Here is a 20319-nt window from a genome sequence, read left to right on the forward strand (position 1 = left end):
TTATTGAGAGTGTTACAATAAAAGAAAGCATCTTGCCTTTACTGTTAAGTAAGTACTTTAAAATATAGTCAGAGGTCACTAGAAAGTTTTATTCTTTATAACCAAGCGATAGCAAAGTTGTTTTACAGAGATAAAATTTATCTGAGCACTAGTGTGGTTGTAGAAAAATCCTAGGCATGTCGATTGATGTGTTGTTTCTGGTTTTACTGCTTGGCTTAAAATTTTTAAAGAGTGTTAGATGGTCCTGTTGAGGCACTAGGGAGTCAGTTTTGGTTGAAAACTTAGTGTTGAATGGCTTGCGTCCTGTGCACATAACTACTGGTGTTGTCTTGCATAGTGTAAAGTCGGATTAGGCTAATTTACCTGAGCCAATTTTATATGGCCCGTGGAAGTTATTTTCAGGCTTGTATTTAGAGTGGCTGACACAAGGGAGACATCAAAAAACCCCACTTGAGTTGTTACATACTAAAGGAAGTAATGTCAGTATCAAAGCGGTTCTTTCTCTGTTTCTCACCAAATGAATCTGTTTGGCCTTGCATACTTAACAGTGGATATTTAGATAATTAAAATAGTCAGGTAATCTTAAGGGAATAGAATAATGCTAAATGAAATAATGAAAGAGTTTGAAACGTAGGAGTTGTTTTGGCGTTTTTACATTGTAGTAGTAGGGTTCATTTAGTGCACGTAGACATTTAGTCATAGATACTTTGTAGGTAGGTAAAACAATCATTTATTGTCTCTTGTTTTGTTAGTATGGATAATTCTGTGATTTGGTTGTAGCTTTTAAAATCAAGATTTGTTTGTTTGTTTTTGCCTTTTTCTTCATATCTTTTCACTTTCTAAATGGAGCTTTGTCAGAATTTGAATCCTTTGGTTCCCTTTTTATCCTGTGACATTTGTTGCTTTTCTAGACATTAGTCAGGTTAGCAAACACTTCTTCAAGGGGTCCTGCTTGGAAGAATCAAATTTTCCTCTGATCCTGTTTCCATTTGTCCTTCTTTAAAATGTATTGAAACCAGTTCAGGTGTGGGCTTAAGTTACATTACAGACCTGTCTGGGTGTGACCATTTTATAGCCTGTTTGTATTTCATATATGAGTTTTGTGTGAACTGGACTAGCTCAGAGTTGCCTTCTTTCAACTCCTTTGCTGTCATTATTTGTAATGTTAGGTTGATGACTCTTTCTCACCTTCTCTAGGATTCTCTGACTATTCATGGTTTGGTACACAAAAATCAGTTGATTTTGAGGAAGTGCAATTATAGTCTGAGTGATTATTGTGATTTTATAGAAAGGGAATATATAGTACATTGTTAAATTTATGGCCAACATTCCAGGTACAGGTCCCAGAGGCAAACTAGGATGAAGTGACTAAGATGTGTAGTCCAGAGCCAGCCCTCTACCTTCTGTTCTTGAAAACAGATTTAGCAGCCATCTTGATTCATGCTTGTCCATCATCATTTGAGAGGGAAAGATTCTTTTAGAGCCTTTCTTCCTTACATGCCAATCTAATGTTGAATTAGATAATTATTCTTTTGTTCTATTTTTACTTCCCAGTGATTTGTCTTGAGGCAGAATTTCCTACTGTCAGATATTTAATTGAGTAATTGCTGTATCTCTCTCTCTCTATATATATATATACACACAGAGATATACATATACATGTATATATTTTTTTATGCCAGTCCCTAAGAATGAAAAGAGATACAAGATAAGATCTCTGCCTTTAGAAAATTCTTTTAGGAAAATAGATTATTGATGACTGTTCACAGTGTATGCTATTATTGTGGTAGATTGTGTGTGGTTTGGAGATGTAGTTGGAGATGACAGCATTGAGCTCTTTGGCAAGCAGATCATAAAGGTCTTATAGGTAATTGTGGGAGCTTTGGCTTTTACTCTGGGAGAGGGAAGCTGTAGACTTCAATACTGAGACTAGGGAAGCAAGAATGGAAATTTAGAAACCAATTAGTATGCTACTGCAATAATCTAGAACAGAGCTGAAAGCACTTGGGCCATAATGGTAGTAGCAGAAGGGCTGTTAAGTGACCAGATTATATTTGAAGGTGTAGCCAACAAGCCAGTTTGCTCATTGGGTTGGATGTGAGAAGAGAGAAACGGAAGAGTGAAGAACTTGGGTAGAGCAGCCAGAAGAATGAAGGTGTCATTTTTTAAGTCTGGGAGGAACAAGTTTGAAAGTGGGACTGACTGGGAGCTCAGTTTGGACATCTTAAGTCTGAGGATCTTATTAGATACACAAGCAGTAATATGTGAGTCTGGAAATTAAGGGAAGAGTGCAGACTGGAGATACAGATCGCAAGCTTTTAGCAAATAGATGGTGTCTGAAGCCATGAGATTGAATGATATCATCAGGGAAGGGTATTTAGGTAGAAAGGAAAAGTTAAAGACTAAGCTCAGGAACATTTAGAGGTTAGGAAGATGAGGAAACATGAGTAAAGGATGGACCAGAGAAGAAGAATGAAAATACAAGAATTTTGTTTGCAAGTGAGTCAGTCAAGTGTGTCAGGAAGCCCTTCTGTTTTGGCAGGGTTCTTTCCCTTTGCAAGCTCTCTCTTTCTTCCTCTCCAGTAGAGTAACTCCAGGGAGGACAGATCAGTTTTTGCAGATGTGAAACCCTGGCATGCATTTTGATTTCAGGTGTGAGGCAGTCAGCTATGAAGAATTAGCCACTCATGAAAAACATGCAACTTTTATTCTACCTCAGAGAATGTGTAACAGAAAAGAGCTCTATGAATGTAAAGGATCTGTGAAGAACTTTCGTTAGTGGCTACTAATTTACTGTACTTTGGAGATTTCAAACTGGTAAAGAAACTTGAATGCAGAAAAGATGGGAAGGCCTGTGTTTCTGCCTCTCACTTAGTTCAGCATGAGCAAATGCACAGTTTTGAGGAACCTAAAGTACTCTTGCCTAGAAAATCCCATGGACGGAGGAGCCTGGTAGGGTGCAGTCCATGGGGTCGTGAAGAGTCAGACACGACTGAGCGACTTCACTTTCACTTTCATGCATTGGAGAAGGAAATGGCAACCCATTCCAGTGTTCTTGCCTGGAGAATCCCAGGGATGGTGGAGTCTGGTGGGCTGCCATCTGTGGGGTCACACAGAGTCAGACACGACTGAAGTGACTTAGTATTAGCATCAATAAATGTTAAGAACTCAGAAGAAGAAAGTGTGTGTGCAGAGGCAGGTGGGGAATAGATAAGCATAGAGTGTCCTTCTCATCACTAGTTCCCACTCTCTTGCATTCAGGAGCTTACCCCAGACACATGAAATTTATATTTACCATGGCATTTGACACAATATTTTGACGCAGCAAATTCTTTTCTCTTGAAAGTGAGATATTTAAGTACCCATTTCCAAATTTAGTAAACCAAGAAAAAAGCTACTTTCCCCTGGTGACAGTATCCAGATTTTAACTTATTCATCAGAAAAAAAGATTTTTCAAACCATGCAAAAGCACAATTTGCTGAATTTTCAAAAGCAAATCACTTCTTCAGATGGTAGAGTCTTTACATAAAAACAATACAGCAAGGTATATCAGTTGACCACATGAATTGGTAAATGTTCATTTTCAATGTAAATATAACCTATATGAATTCAGCTTTTTAAAAAGCCATTGGATACCTTTTAAGAACATTATTAAATGGGAGAAAGTGAAAGCTGAACTGTAGGCAACATTTTTTGTGATGCATAGATATATAGAAGAAAATGTGTCTCTACCACTGTGTGTTGTCTGCTGCCTGGCTGGGGGATGGCACAAAGATGATTTGAGAACCTTGTCCGGTCTGGTTGTTGCACTTCTTTGACATTCCAGTAAGGTTAATGCTTTGATGCTCAAGTGGGCAGAGCAAAGTCAGAGCCTGAAATGAGCAAGAACCTTGCTTGTAGGTAACATCAGAAGTGTGATCATGAAGCTGGTTTGATTAGAAAGTGCAAACACTCATTACTGCACCTTTTCTCAGTTCTCAAAAATGAAATTGAACCGACATATTTAAAACGAAATATCTAGTAACTCAAAGCTGCAGAGATCTTCATGCCTCTGTTTTATTACATTGTGATAAAATCTTAAAAGTACCCCATGATCTTACAAAATCTCTGGATTTTTTTAAAAAAACTGTGCTTGTGACATTAAATTTGTTTCATTATCATGGAGTCCTCAAAACCTGGAAATATCTGGTAAGTGTACTTAAAAATTACAATTTCACATAGGATGCCTTTGATACATGTTATCAAGCATAGGAAAAAATATTAAAAGTCTTTGAGAGTCAGTGTTAGCTAATGCACAGTTTTCATGTTTGTGTAAATAAAGTTGAACAGAAGATCTAGAATAACACCACCAAAAAAGAGGGAAACTAGATTGGAAAAACCTTGGGGAAAAACTAACCTTGCACTAATGTTTTTATTGACCCATGTGATAAAAATTTGAGGAAATTTTGAAGAAAATGAATATTAAAAGATAGAATATACTCTCTAAGACATTAATGAAATTATTGGAAAGGATAACTCATTTAATCAAAATTATAGAGGATATTGATTATTCAGATCTTAGCTTTGACTGTTTATTAAATTAACCTGAGATCTGATTTTGTGTATAAAATGATGACGACTCTCTTTTTATTCCCAAGACATTCACTATTAGGAGTATCTAGATAACTTATGATTCGGACACGACTGAGCGACTTCACTTTCACTTCTCACTCTCATGCACTGGAGAGGGAAATGGCAACCCACTCCAGTGTTCTTGCCTGGAGAATCCCAGGGACGCGGAGCCTGGTGGCCTGCTGTCTATGGGGTCGCACAGAGTCGGACACGACTGAACCGACTTAGCAGCAGCAGATAACTTATGAAGTATTTTAAAGATGCTAGACTCTTCTAGGTATAGGATGGTAATGATAATATTGAGAAAAGGGAAAAAGAGTAATGAAGATTTAATATTGCAAGAAACATATCCTTCCATTTTTCAAATAATAGAATTTTATTTTTTCACATTAATTTTTAAAATTTTTGCTTTATATTGCAGCATAGTTGATTACCAATGTTGTGTTAGTGTCATGTATATAGCAAAGTGGTTCATTATACATGTATCCATTCTTTTTCAAATTCTTTTCCTATTTAGTTTATTGCAGAATATTGAGTTTAGTTCCCTATGCTATACTGTAGGTCCTTGTGGGTTATCTATTTTAAATATAGCAGTGTGAACGTGTCAATCCCAGACTCCCAATCTACCATTCCCTTTCCCCCTGGTAACCATAAGTGTGTTCTCTAAGTCTTTGGGTCTGTTTCTCAGATCGAATTTTAAATATTGATAAATAAAATCTGTGTATGGTAGCAGTCAGTATTTAAATTGGCTATTAAATTTATATGTGTAAAATTGTATGTGATTATATATCCTTTGCTGTATAAATGCTTTTTAGTTTAATGTAGTTCCATTTCTTTATTTTTGCTTTTGCTTATTTCACCTAAGGCAACAAGTCCAACAAATACTGCTAACAGCGGTGTTAAAAAGCATACTGCCCATGTTTTATTCTAGAAATTTTATTATCTTAGGTCTTACATTTAGGTTTTTAATCCATTTTTAGTTTATTTTTGCATATGGTGTGAGAAAGTAGTCCAATTTGAATCTTGTACATGTGGCTGTTCAGTTTTCCTAACACCATTTATTGAAGAGGCTGTCTTTTCCCTATTGTATATATTTGCCTCCTTTTCTTTGGTTAATTGACCATATAAGCTTGAATTATTTGTCTTACCTTGATCTCTTTGTCTTTTTTTATGCCAGTCCCATGCTATTTTGATTGCTATAGCTTGTACCACTGTTTGAAATCAGGGAATGTGATACCTCTGATTTTGCTTTTCCTTCTCAATATTGTTTTGACTATTTTAGGGTTTTTTGTGTTTTCATGCAAATTTTTGGATATTTTGTTCTATTTCTGTGAAAAATGTTATTGGTATTTTCATAGAGATTGTACTGAATCTGTAAATTGCTTTGGGTAGTATTATCATTTTGAAAATATTAATTCTTTCCATCTGTGAGAATTCCATTTGTTCATGTAATCTTTAATTTCTCTCAGCAATATCTTATAGTTTTCTGACTGCAAGTCTTTTAATCCTTCGTTGGATTAATTCCTAGGCATTTTATTCTTTATGATACAGTTGTAAATGGGATTGTTTTCTTAATGTCTCTTTCTGATTGTTCTTTGTTAGTGTATAGAAATGCATCAGATTTATGTTAATTTTGTAGCCTACAGTTTTACCAAATTGACTTATTAGTTCTAATAGGTTTTTTGGGTGGCATCTTTAGGATTTTGTACGTATAGTATCATGCCATCTACAAAGTGACAGTTCTGCTTCTTCCTTTCCAATTTGGATTCCTTGGTTTTCTTCTTTTCTTTTCTGCTGTACTGGGACTTTGAGTACTGTATTGAATAAAAGTGACCAGAGTGAGCATCCTTGTCTTGTTACTGATCTTAGAGGAAATTCTTTCAGCTTTTCGCTGTTTGATAAGATGTTGGCTCTGGGTTTGTCTTATATGGTCTTTATTATGTTGAAGTATGTTCCTTTTATACTCAGTTTGTTGAGAGTTTTTATCAAGATGGATGTTGAATTTTGTTGGAAGCTTTTTCTGCATCTGTTGAGATGATCATATGATTTTTATTTTCTATTTGTTAACATGATGTATCATGTGCAGGTATTGAACCATCCTTGCTTCCCTGGGATAAAGTCCACTTCATCATGGTATATAATCCTTTTATTGTATTGTTGAATTTAGTTTGCTAATATTAGCTGAGGATTTTTTGCATGTTATATTCATCAGTGATATTGTTCTATAATCTTTGTTATTTTATTTATTTTTTGAGGGGGAGGTCATGTCTGTCTGATTTTGGTATCAGGGCAAGGGTAGCCTCATAGAATGAGTTCAGAAGCATTCCTTTGGGAATAGTTTGAGAAAGGTATTAACTCTTTAAATATTTGATAACAATCACCTGTGAAGCCCTTTGGCTCTGGACATTTGTTTCTTGGGAGCTTTTTTTAAATTACTGATTCAGTTTCCTGGCAATCAGTCTGTTCATATTTTCTGTTTCTTCCTGATTCCGTTTTGGGGGATTGTATATTTCCAGGAATTTGTTCATTTCTTCCAGGTTGTCCATTTCATTGGCATATAATTGTTCATAGTAATCTCATGGTCTTTTGTATTTCTGTTCTGTCGATCATAAGCTCTTTTATTTCTGATTGTATCTACGTAGTCCTTCTCTTTTTATTCATATTCTTTATGAGTCTAGCTAAGGGTTTATCAATTTTTATCTTTTCAAAGAACCTCTTCTTAGTTGCACTGATCTTTTCTTTCTTTCGTCTCCATGTATTTCTGTTCTAATCTTTATGACTTTCTTCTATCTTTGGATTTAGCTTGTTCTTTATTTTTCTAGTTCTGTTACGTCTAAGGCTAGATTGTTTATTTGGGATTTTTCTTGTTTCTTGAGGTAGGCTTGTATCAGTGTAAACTTCCCTCTTATGATTGCTTCTGCAGTATCCCATGGGTTTTGGATCATTGTGTTTTCATTTGTCTCCAGGTATTATTTTTTTTTATTCTCCCTTTGATTTCTTCAATGATCCATTGGTTGTTTAGTAACATACTGTTCAGCCTCCATATGTTTGTAGTTTTTGCAGTTTTTTTTCCTGTAGTTGATTTCTAGTCTCCCACTATTATGTTCAGAAAACATGATTTCAGTCTTCTTAAATATACTGATATTTGTTTTGTGACCTAAGGTGTGATCTATCCCAAAGAATGTTTCATGTACACTTGAGAGAAATGTGTATTCTCCTGCTTTGGGATGGACTGTTCTATGTATATTTCTTTTACATGCAAATAGGTTAATCTGCTATTTAAGGCCAATGTTTCTTTATTGATTGTCTAGATGATTTGTTCACGGAGGTAAGTGGTGTATTAAAGCCCCCTTCTATTATTGTCTTACTGACCACTTTTTCCTTTAATGTTTGCTTTGTGTATTTAGGTACTCCTGTGTGGGATGCGTAGGTATTTTCAATTATTAACTCTTCTTGTTGGATTGATCCCTTTATCATTATGTAATGTCTTGTTTGTCTCCTGTCTTTGTTTTAAGGTGTATTTCTTCTGATATGAATATTGCTATCCTGGGTTTCTTTTCATAGAATTTAGTGTTATGTTTGGATTCCTTTCCCTCATTTTGGTGTCTATCTGTTATATATTTTCAGTTTGTACTTACCATACAGTTCATGTGTAACAACCTGTTTACAAGTGATTATTTTACACTGAAGCTCTCTTAACTTTGAACATATTTTAACCACCCTACATTTAACACTCCCTACCATGTTTAATGTTGTGACATCATACTTTACACCTTTTGTTGTGTCTATCCCTTAACTACTTATTATAGATATTCCCAGATTAGGGAAATTTTTAATTATCATTTCCTCAAATAAGTTCTCTGCCCTCCCCTCTCTGTTTCTTCTCCTTTTGGTATCATGTGAGTGTTAGTGCACTTGATGTTGCCTCAGTGGTATTTGCAAAACTACCTTTTTATTTGTTTAACTCTTCTGTCTCTTTTTCTGCTCAGCTTGAGTGGCTTCCACTTCTCTTTCACTGCACTGCATTGCTCCTCCATACCATCTAATCTACTTTTGATTCCTTCTAATATGTTTTTTATTTCAGTTATTTTTATCTTCAACTCTGTTTGGTTCTTCTTTGTATTTTCTAACTCTGTTAAACTTTTCACTCTGTTCATCCATTCTTGTCCCAAGTTCATTGAGCATGTTTATATGAGGTCAGTGCCTTGAATTCTTTATTGGGTGGATTGCTCATGTCTTCTTTGCTTAGTGCTTCTTTTGGAATTTTGTCTTATTCCTGTGTTTGGAACATATTCTTCTATCTCCTTATTTTGCCTAATTCTCTTCCCCTGTATCAAGTAGGTCAGTTACATTTCCTGATTTTGGATAAGTGACCTTATATAGGAGACATTGTATGAGGCCTAGCAGTACACTCTCTCTGGTCACCCGAGGCCCCTACATGGGCTCTATGGGCCTTTCTGTTGTGTTGGAACTATGGTAGCTGGGCTGATACATAGGGCTGGCCCCTGGCCCAGAAGGCTGCCATGCTCTGCCTCATTCAGTGCCTGCAGGCCTGCTGGTACTAAAGTCATTTTTTACTTCACTCTTATGAGCTAAGTTTAGATGAGCAGCTAAATCATTTTTTAAATGGAGAAATGGGTTTTAAGTCAAGTTGTCAGACCACAGTTCTTCTAAGTTATAAAGGAATATTTAGATTCCTGGTTAGTTCTTTTATCTTCCTCCTCACCCTCATCCTGGAATAGTAGAGATTAGTTTTGCAAAAGGTGATTCAAAGGCAGTGCTGCACATCTGGTTGTGCAAATTATGTGTACCCCAACAAGTAGGGGTGTGTGTCATTTAATTGTCATTGTTGATTTGTCCTTATTTCGTAAAATATCCAACAGATGTCAGTGAAGTGTCTTAAGTAAAAGATTCCTTTTCTGACTCAGTTAAGTCATTTGTACAGGCTATTGTAAGGGTTGCTGCAAGTCCAGAAGAACTGGGGCCGGAGAAATGAAGGAAGTCAGTGTTTACCTGTGGATGAGCTACTTGCTGAGTTTAGAAAGCTGTATTATATGTGTTAATGTTTAAGTTAGTCTAATAAACTTTCTTTTTTATTTAGAGCCCTCTAAAATGGGATGCCCAGGTGAGGGGCCACTCTCAACTTGTTCTGAGGCAATATTAACCTCAGTAAACCAGGAAATGGCAACCCACTCCCGTATTCTTGCCTGGAGAATTCCATGGACTGAGGAGCCTGGTGGGCTGCAATCCACAGGGTCACAAAGAGTTGGACATGACTGAGTGATTTTACTTACTTACTTACTTAAACCACTCTGGTGACTGGAGAATTGGGTAGGAATGGTAACAAGTTGTGTAAACAATCAGGAATGGTTTTTGATTCAGCTTAGACTTCTGGGGAGAAAAATGGTGGATTGAACATAAGCATGTACTTGTATTCCTTTCAGAAACCTCACTACAGCTATAGTAATGAGATATTCCTTTAAAGACCTGGTCCTTCAAGAATAAGGAAAATGGCAAAGAAGAAAACAACCACAAAACCCAATAATACGTAATAATAAATCAAATGCTGGAAAGCAAATGGAGTGTGGTAAATGACCTACCTGACCTGAGAAAGCCAATTCTTAATCTAGCTACAAAGAAAGCCAAGAACCAATCTGATTTTTACCACAAAATCTTCAAATAGTCCAGGAATCGATCGCCTCAGGAATGAATAGTAGTAGATCCCTCAGTCTTCTCCTCTTCCCAAGACCACTGGACAGTTGCTCTTCCCACCCCCATCTCTACCCTAATGTAAGGTTGCAGGTCAGTTCTCTGGGGGAGAAAACTCAAGGGTCTCTGGACTGGAGCATACCAGGCAAAATGGAGAGCACAGGGTACTTTACCAAATACAGGGGAATAAAATGAACACCTGCAAACAATGATGAGACTCCTCTCCCTCCAGGCAAGAGATCAGTGTCATTGGAGAATTTACCAGCCCAAGAGCAAAGACCTAAGGACACTGACATTCCCAAGGCTAGTTGTCATTGGAGGGAAAGCCTCTAGGATGGAAGAAAAAATCCAAAACAACAACAGAAAAAGAAATTTGGAAGCGGAGATATGCAGGGAATAGAAAACTTTAAAAAACTGTGATTATCTTCAGAGAGAGAAAATATGATATACGTGAGACAAGAACTGAATGTTAAATACAAAGTCAAAACACTGCTGTGTGCTGTGTATTAAAAAATTATAACAGAAATAAGACTCAGTAATAGAAGCGCTAGAAAATGAAAATGAGGAAATAGCCCAGAAAATAAAGGGGAGAAAAGATAAAATAATTAGAGCATCGGGTTAGGAAGTCAAAACAATGAGTTCCAAAAAAAGTAAAACAAAGGGAAGGAAATCACTAGCAAAATATTTTAAGCAAATTTCCCACAAGTGAAGGATATGACGTTCCAGATTAAAAGGAATTACTAAGTGCCTATGACAAGGCACATTTTTGGGAAATTTCAGTTTGTCTCTGATGACAAAGAGGCCATTTTGTAAACTGCCAAAGAAAGGGAAAACATTACAAACTAAGTCAGAATGGCTTCTGACTTCTATCAGCAATATCAGAAGCTAGAAAATAATGAGGAATGCCTTCAGACTTCTGAAGGAAGATTATTTCAATACAGAATTCTATATAATATAGCTCTAAGCCACTAATAGCACATGAGAATGAAGACATTTTCAGACATGCAAGGTTAAAAAAACTACCTCCTACACACCATTTCTCCTGAAGCTAAATGGGATAAATTCTTCACCAAGAATGAGCGGGATGTGGGATATAGGATAGGAGATCCAACACAGGGGAGAGACACAGGAAACCTTCAGGAGAACCCTGCAAGGAGAACCCAGGTACGCAGCCTCAGAATAATGACACCCACTATAGACTGGAGCAGTCAGAAGACTGCTGTGAGGACTTCCCCAAGAAGACCACACTGATATATCTGAGTTAACTGAAACAACAGGAAGTGAATTTGGGATTGAATTAACAATAAGGACATAGAAATCTAAGCAAATAAATAATCAGACAATAACTAGAGCAAGTTTCCATGTTTGTTCAATGCTAGTTGTAACATCCTCTTAGACCTGAGGTGCTAAGCTTCCTCCCACTTTATTATTATAAGCATTTAATTTATAAATTTTACTCTATTTTATTTTCCACACACACAAAGTCTGATTTGGCACTGGTGAATACACACAGAATCTGAAAAGTCCAATGTGAACTGAATAGATTTTCTGGGATCTAACACTAAAAAACAACTGCCAAACAACTGTCAGGCAGTTCATTCTTTAAGAAAGCTGAGTTAGGGGGACAGACTCCTTCAGGAAGATAAACATGAGAAGGGGGGTGTGTGTGTGTGTGTGTGTGTGTGTGTGTGTGTGTGTGTGTGTGAGTTAGAGGGACAGACTCCTTCAGGAAGATAAACATGAGAAGTAGTGTGTGTGTGTGTGTGTGTGTGTGTGTGTGTGTGAGTTAGGGGGACAGACTCCTTCAGGAAGATAAACATGAGAAGTAGTGTGTGTGTGTGTGTGCGTGTGTGTGTGTGTTCCCCATGCTCAGTAGTGCCTGACTCTTTGTGACCCCACAGACTGTAGCCCACCAGTCTCCTCTGTCCATGGGTTTTTCCAGGCAAGAAGGGTTGCCATGCCTTCATCCAGGGGACATTCCAGACCCAGGGATTGAACCCATGTCTCCTGTGTCTCCTGCATTGGCAAGCAGATTCTTTGCCACTGAGCCAGCAGGGAAGTAATAGGAGGGATTTAAGGAAAATTTCTACCACACAGACTGCAGAAATATATAGGAAGGCAAACAAGGCCCAAGGAAAAAGCTCTGCTGAGATAAAAATGCTGAAAGCGGGCTTGGGCCCTGCTTCAAGGGTAACAGCTGAACAACCAAAAGAGAGCAAGCAAGACCTTGCCCAATCCTGGGGTTAGTGTGGGGCTCTGAGAAAGAACAACGCGTGGTAATGTGACTCCTGAGGGCAAAGAGCGTTGCTCTTCAGGAGCACATGACGTCTTGATCTGAGGACCGTAGACTCTCGATCTTGACCAGAGAGGGTTAGTGTCATACTAGAAACAGGAGCACCGCGAGCATGTGGGCCAGCAGCCTTCATGTCCAGCACCCACGGAGGGTAGTTGTGAGTCTCTTAAGGCACCTTGACGGAAACTTGAATTTTGTTCTTCTCTATAAATCACAGGGAAACTGAAGGTCTGTATGTCGCATTTCCTGGAGTTGAAAGCAGTCAGTTGTGAGATGTATCTCTACTTAAGAGTCGCCTTAAGACAGGGTTTCTGTGACAGAAAAGGAGGCCACCCCACAGGTGACTTTCTGAGGCTCCCGCTGTCCACGGCTGAGCAGAGCAGTCGTTGCAACAGAGGCATGGACCATAAGGACAGAACTCCCCAGGACAACAAGGCAGAATTTCTGGTGAAGACAGTGTCCCCGCACAGGTAAGCAAGCATCTCCAAATACCACTAGGAAGAAAGCTGAGCGCACAGGGTTCCAGCTGCTGGAAGGCTGGCTCAGGATGAGAAGGGAAGAGCATCTGAGTCCCTGGACAATGTTAGATGTCAGGACAGGGTGTTCAAGGCCCACCCCTGAAGAGGCCAGGGTGAGGTCCTGCATTTAGCCAAGCATAATTCAAAGTGGTCTTCAACTGCCATGAAGTGTTCTGGAATGTTGCTGCTGAGGAAGCACTCCAGGAGAAGCTGCTTGTTGGGCTCCCCAGCTGCTGGACAAGCAGTAGCCACGGCAGTCCTGCTCTGTGTCAGACAGTGCTGTCACAGCAGGCATCCACCAGCAAATCTTTCCTCTCACAAACGCAGCCATGTTCGTCCGTGATGAGGTGCTTCCCTTGATTGGAGTTCTGCACTGGTTGCTGGACTGACTGACATTGCCCCAGTTAAACTGTACTTTCCACGGAACGGGCTGATCATGGTCTTGACCCTGGAGGAGATTCCGACCTCTTACTGCCCTCTTCTCCTGCTTGAAGGTGCTGGTGAGGAGGTAGAGGAGCACAAGCCGGGCGACCAGGACAAGCACCCACCTCTCCCGCAAGAGCCAGGGCCACCTTGTGGCCTCCAGGTTTACCATCCTGCCAAGAGCGTGTGGGCCCTGCGCCTGGGTGGCGTGGCCCCTATGCAGCCGGCAGCCCCATGGCTCATGGGGGCACCAGTCCCCTCTATTTTAGAAGCGAGATAAGTTAACACCAAAATAGCATACTTGAGTCACTCCCAGTTCTGCTCTCTCACTGATTGACTTAACATCCACCATCCTCGTTAGTATGGTGGTGAGTTTCCCAGCCTGTCACGTGGGAGACCAGGGTTTCGTTTCCCCAACAGGGAGGCAACATGCCCTAGGGCTTCCCTGGTGGCTCAGACGGTAAAAAAAATCCACCTGCCAATGCAGGAGACTCAGTCAGGTTCGATTCCTGAGTTGGGAAGATCCCCTTAGAAGGGGATGGCAGCCCGCTCCAGTATTCTTGCCTGGAGATTCTCACGGACAAAGGAGCCTGATTGGTGTGTCGCATTAAGTCAGATATGACTGAGCGACTAACACTAGTCACAAGCAGATTCTAAGTTTTTACTGTGTTAGCTGGTTCTAGAACTGATTAGCAGTTAGGACACTTTAAGGCTATCTCAGGTCTTCATCAGGCTTTTCTAAAACCAATTTATTTGTGCTCACTACCTGATAATTCTGTTATGAACCTGAAATCTGCTTTCATCCCCCCCTGAAATTTCCAGTCATATCAGAGATGTGGTGAGTTCCCAAACTGCTGTCCTTTTCACTCTTTCTCTTCAGAGTTTGTGATGACCGACTCCCCTCCCCTCTTGAGAGCTCTCCTGTCGCATGCAACGTTTTTTCTCTGTCGGCTGTGTTTCTCCCACACCGTACCTTCTTTACTGTCTCCCTTTTTGTGAAGTCTTATTCTTCCCCTTCTTTGCTTGCTTTGTCCTTTCTCTGTAGATGACTTACCCTGTTTTCATGTTTCTATCTGCACTTTGCTTCTAATAACTTTTAAGTCTCTATTTCTGGCTTTAATTTCTCAGTTGCAGACCTGAATTCCCAATTGGTCATCTGAACATCTTTACTGGAATGTTCGAAACTGAAGCCATTTCCTTTGTGTAATTCCCTTCTTCAACCCCTCCCTCCCCTACAGCCTATTGTTCTTATGTGATTGAATTTCTGCTAAATGCCCACCATCCTTCTAGTCCTCCTAACTTTAACTTACTCATTTGTTTCTACATAGATCTCTTAATAACTACCCATTGTATCTCTTCTCTCGGTTCTCTTTTCTTCTTTCTATGTATCTCCTTTCACTGCTTGTTAGCATTATCATCTTAAAAGCCCTACTTGAATCATATTTCTTTTCTTTTTTAAAGTTACTGTTGGCTCTTTTTTTCCCTTTCTCTTAAATATTTACTTACTTATTTGGCTGTGCTGGGTCTTAGTTGTGGCACACAGGGTCTTCAGTCTTCCTTGGGGCATGCGGAGTCTTTAGTTGCTGCATGGGCATATGGGATCTAGTTCCCTAACTAGGGATCGAACCTGGGCCCCCTGCATTGGGAGGGTGGAGTCTTGGCCACTGGACCATCAGGAAAGTCTCATATTACTTTATTTCTTTAAATACTTTTTACAGGATCTCTGTTGTCTGTAGGATAAAATTCAAAATTTGCAATGACACTAAAGGCTCTCTGTATTCTGACCAGATTTGACTCTCTCACATCACCTTTTTTTTACCCATCACAGATTCTCTAGGTTCTCTGGGCTCATAGGTCTACCTCAGGTTCCCCATGCATTCTCATACTTGAGCTTCTGCTCACATTGGGCCATCAGCCTGGTTGTCTTGCTGTAGTCTCCCATTCCGCTTCCCTCCTCTGTGATAATCACATTTGTCCTGAGGCCCAGTTAGATATCTCCTCTTGGTAATTGTTTCCTTTATTCCACTAATCAGAATTCATAGCATTTACCTCTGATAAGCAGCTCCTCTTTTACAGCTAATACTGAATGTATGTCCTTACCCTTTTGTTGTTGGTATGTATCTTCTTTACCAGATTGGAACTTCTTGGTTGACAAGACTGTAGCTTCACTTTGGTGTTGTCATGGCAACTGGCAGGTTTTGTGCATTGTTGCCGAATAAGTAAGTGAGTGACTGTTGAGCAGATGACTGACATGAGACACACTAGAGAAACCCTTGCTTGACTTTTTCAGGTGAGACACTTCAAAGTTAAAGATAATCTTAGCTGTGGGAAATATTCTTTCCCTCTAGCCTCCCCCTGCAGGGAAAACCACATCCACTTCAGAGAAATATTTTTGGAATGAAATCAGAGAATTAGCATCATTACTTGGCCACAAGGACTATAAACAGTTACTGCAATTGCCACAGTTGGTTCTAATAAGTGCAAAGTTGGTATGCGCCACTGTCCATGTTAACAAGTCATAGCACTCTGTGTGCCCGGCTGCAGATGTCAGATCTGATCTCTTGGGCTGTGCTGCTAGTTGATTGGAGGAGCATGGCAACCCCCTCTAGTATTCTTTTCTGGAGAATCCCATGGACAGAGGAGCCTGGCAGGCTACAGTCCATGGGGTTGCAAAGAGGTGGACACAACTGAAGTGATATAGCATGCATGCTAGTTGATATTGTAACCACAGAGGTGTTCGTGAGCATGACACCTATGCTTTTTTTTTCTAAAAGATTTTGTTAGTAGTAAATAGGTTGTATTAAATATTATCTTGCTCCTATACAGAATGGTAAGAGAAAATACATACTTTTAATAACAAAATATCTTTTTGAAAAAATCATTTAATTTTTTGCTGCGCTGAGTCTTGTTGACTAAAAATAGACATACAACTTGAGAGTTGCGAGTTAAGCTTTGTCTGGGGCACAGTGAGGACTGCAGCCCGGGAGGCAGCATAGCTCTGAGAGACTGCTCCAAAGCGGCAGTGGGGGAAACTCAATATATAAGGTTTTGGTGAAGGGGGACTTCAGAACCATGAAGCACTCATTTTACAAAAGGCTTTTTGTTAGTCATGAGGATCTGATGTCACCATGAAGGGGTTTAGTGCTTCTCTAGATATGAGGAGATGAAAGGATTGAGATCATAAAATCTGTTCCTAAAAACATCCAACTATCTAAAGACCTGTCTCACCAATTTCCCTGGAGCACAGAGAGCCTCACTCCACCCTGAACTCCCTTGGGGGTTGTTGAAGGTCAGCAGCCACAGCGGCACGGGGTTCAGTCTCCATAGAGGCAGATGGCGAAAGCCTTTGTTGCTCAGTCGTTGGCAGTGCCCTTGGTAGGTGCCCATTTGTAGTTGACAGTCTCCATTGCTCTATACAGTCTTTCTCTAGTTGCGGTGTCAGGGCTTCTCATTGCAGGGGTTTTGCTGGTTGTGGAGTATGGGCTCTAGGTGCACTAGCTCAGTAGCTGTGGCTCTCAGGCTTAGTTGCCCTGCACCATATGGGATCTTCCTAGACCAGGGGTCAAACCTGTGTCTTCTGCATTGGCAGGTGGATTCCTAACCACTGGACCACCAGGGAAGTCCAGACAGTTTATCCTTTATGTTGCATTTCAGCTTGATAGCACAAACGTGTGTGCTATTGTTGGAGTTTCGGTTATAAGATTAATTAGTATATCAAAATCACAAGAGCAGATTTAGCAGTTACTTCATAGATAGGAAGTTTACTGTGGTAGGAAAGAAAGTGCGTGTCTGTGACTGGAACTCTCTGTTCTCTCTGGACGGGTTGCTTTATTAGAGGCACTCATGGGCAGTGGAAATGGCACCAGGTTTTAAGTTACTGTAACTGGCTTCAAATTCCGCCTCTTCTCATCATTTACCCTCAGCCTCAGCTTCCTTATACAATGAGATTTTTATTATGGTTTGAAAGAAGAATGCAAGATCAACAACATAAATTTTGATTTGAGACAAACTTCAATTCTCTCTGACTCTTAAAAAACCATGGAACCAGTGAGATAATGGAGTAAGTGTTATGTTTCTCATTTTGCTTGGACAGGTTTAAATTAACCCAATAAAGAAATTTGAGGTGTGGCATCTTAGAAAACATCCTGTCTCCATATCTCATGACTTTACTCATTAGTTTTTTCCATTTTTACTTCCACAGTTTGGCAAATTCCTTTCTTCTAAAGTACAGCCATAATTTACCATCCTGTTATGTAACTTGAGGTAGCAAGATGGGAGTGGAGTTGTTTATAGTGCGTCTTGAGATTTAATTTTGAGACTTAATCTTGGCTTTTGACTGCTATAGGAACTTTTCCAAAAGGAAAAATATATGATTTAGATAAGTTGAGCAAAATGATCTAAACATTACTTACTTTAGTTGCGCCAGTGGTCTCTCTTTCTCTCCCCTCTGCCCCATCTCTCCCTCCCTCTCAGTTTCCTCCTCTGTTCCTCCCCATTCTTTTTTTTTTTTTTTTTTGGAGGGGGAGGAGCAGGGAACAGGATTGGCTCAGCTACTTAGAAAAGGTTTTTTAGTTTATATTTCAAACAGAAGGATTTGTAAATCAGATAGGTGGAACATCTAGTTGTGTTTGTGTCCAAAACAGACTGAAGCTGCCTCCAGGGATGAAACCTGTTTTGTTATGACCCTGAGGGCTTCCCGGGTGGCTCAGTGGTAGAAGAACCCATCTGCCAGTGCAGGAGACACAGGAGATGCTGGTTCCATACCTAAGTGGAGAAAATCCCCCGGAAAAGGAAATGGCCACCAACTCCAGTGTTCTTCCCTGGGAAATCCCATGGACAGAGGAGCCTGGCAAGCTACAGATCAGGGGTCGCAAGGAGTCCAACACAGATTCGTGACTGAGCACACACACGTGCATGCTCTTGGCACCCACCTGCCATCTAATTTCTGTAGTAACAATGCTTAAGAAAGGAAGTTCCCAAGTTTCTCATAAAGCTGTTGTGTCTGTTGGATTGTTCTGGTTAACTTCTTTTCTCTGAAATGTACAGCCTGTTTTCTTTTTCTTTTTCTTCAGAAATTTACAGGTTAACTGTTTTCCATTTTAATTGATAGTTAATATATATCATAACAGGAAATTCCCATCTAGTTCATTTTTTTATTTTGCTTACAAAATAATTTTGATTGTGTTTTGCATATTTTTTTCTAACTGTGCAGAGTAGAAAATAACAAGATAAACTCAAGGTAGGAAAGAATAAAAAGAAGATGAATTCTTGGGATGGGAAGGAAATAAAAGAAACTTGAAATAGGAAGAAAACTGGTAATACAGATTATTATTTTATGTCAGTTTATTTTTCAACTTAGAGGTCATTCAGTTTTTTCCTTTTTACTTTAATCACAGTAGTGCCATCAGAGTCAAAAGCATATTTAAACAAACCTTTTGTAATTAGTTTTTAAAAGTAGAAATTGTAGGAAGTATCCAGATGTATGTTAGGAACCAGATGATCTAGGAAGGGAGCCAGTGAAATAATACATTGGGAGTGACTGAAAGTAAGAGAGAGAAAAATCTATTTACAAGCAGATTATCATCAGCAGTACACAAAATCAGTTAGATAAAAATAGCCTTGGAGTAGCCGCTGAAGGCTAGAAAGTTCCACAGTGGTAGATAAGCCTCCCAAAAAAGAAACCCCTTGCAGAATAGGAGTGAGGGGGAAACGTGGCCTCTTCTAATAATGTTTGACGTAAGTGATAGGGTCATTGGTAAAGATGAGCTTTTTGTAACTAGATGTGTTTCTTTGGTTAATAAATTAGAATTATACTAAAATTTTCATAAGCTTTCCTAAGACTTAGCAGTGAATTTGACTACTACTCTATTGTGTTTATGCCTAAATAATACATTCCTGTACCCTATTATTACTTGTCTTGATCAGTTCCCGCTGTGATAAGAGGATACCGTGGAATGGGTGGCTGGAAGAGCAAACAGATTAAATGTCTGCTAAGGGCTCTCTTCTGGGCTGCAGACTGTTGCTAACTCATGGTGGGAAGAAGGCATGGGAGCTCTCTGGGGTCCCTTTTGTAAGGGTACCAATTCTGTTCATGAGAACTCCTCCCTCATAACCTGATTACCTCCTGGAGGCCCAACACATGAATTTGGAGGACACCAAGATTCAGTCCATTGCAGTACTGTTGTCACACTGTCATGCAGACCTCGTCAGGGTCTTACTGAAGGACCAGGTTGTTGTAGTAATAATGTCTGGGTAAACAGAATAATCTCATTCTAACTAACATTTCTTCTCTGTTTGGAATGAAACTTAAAAATTGCCAAAGTGTTTTTAAAATTCTAATATTTTTGTATATCCAAGTTTAGTTGCTTTCATTGAGGACCTCTTAATAGCTTTTGTAAAAGCACAGTATATTCTAGTGTCCATTTATATTTGAAGGTGGATTCTTGAGGCTAAAAAGTGTTTTTAAATTAGAAACTGGATATAAGAAAACTTAAAATGCCATGGAGACTGTAATTAATAGCATCATGATCTGTTGTTGAATCTGAAGGCATAAAGGGCAGGAAGACAATTGGGTGAGTAGGAATGAGGTGGGGTACAGAATCTATAGAGAGGGGTATGAGTGGGGAAGAGGGCAGAAGATCGTTATTCATATGAGACAACCAGGGGAAAATGGCACTATTTAAGGGCCGTTTTGTCAAGATCTTACAGAAAAATTGTCAGAATTGTAAATAGGTTATGAGTTTCCATGTTAAATGAGTCTACAAA

The 20319-nt window shown here is 39.3% G+C and overlaps 1 protein-coding gene across 5 annotated transcripts in view; it reads left to right on the forward strand.

Moving 5' to 3' along the window:
* Positions 1-20319, forward strand: part of RASAL2 (RAS protein activator like 2) — a 392645-nt gene that overhangs the window by 210394 nt on the left and 161932 nt on the right. The window lies entirely within an intron of this gene.

This window comes from Capra hircus, chromosome 16 (assembly GCF_001704415.2).
Source record: "Capra hircus breed San Clemente chromosome 16, ASM170441v1, whole genome shotgun sequence".
NCBI lineage: Eukaryota > Metazoa > Chordata > Mammalia > Artiodactyla > Bovidae > Capra > Capra hircus.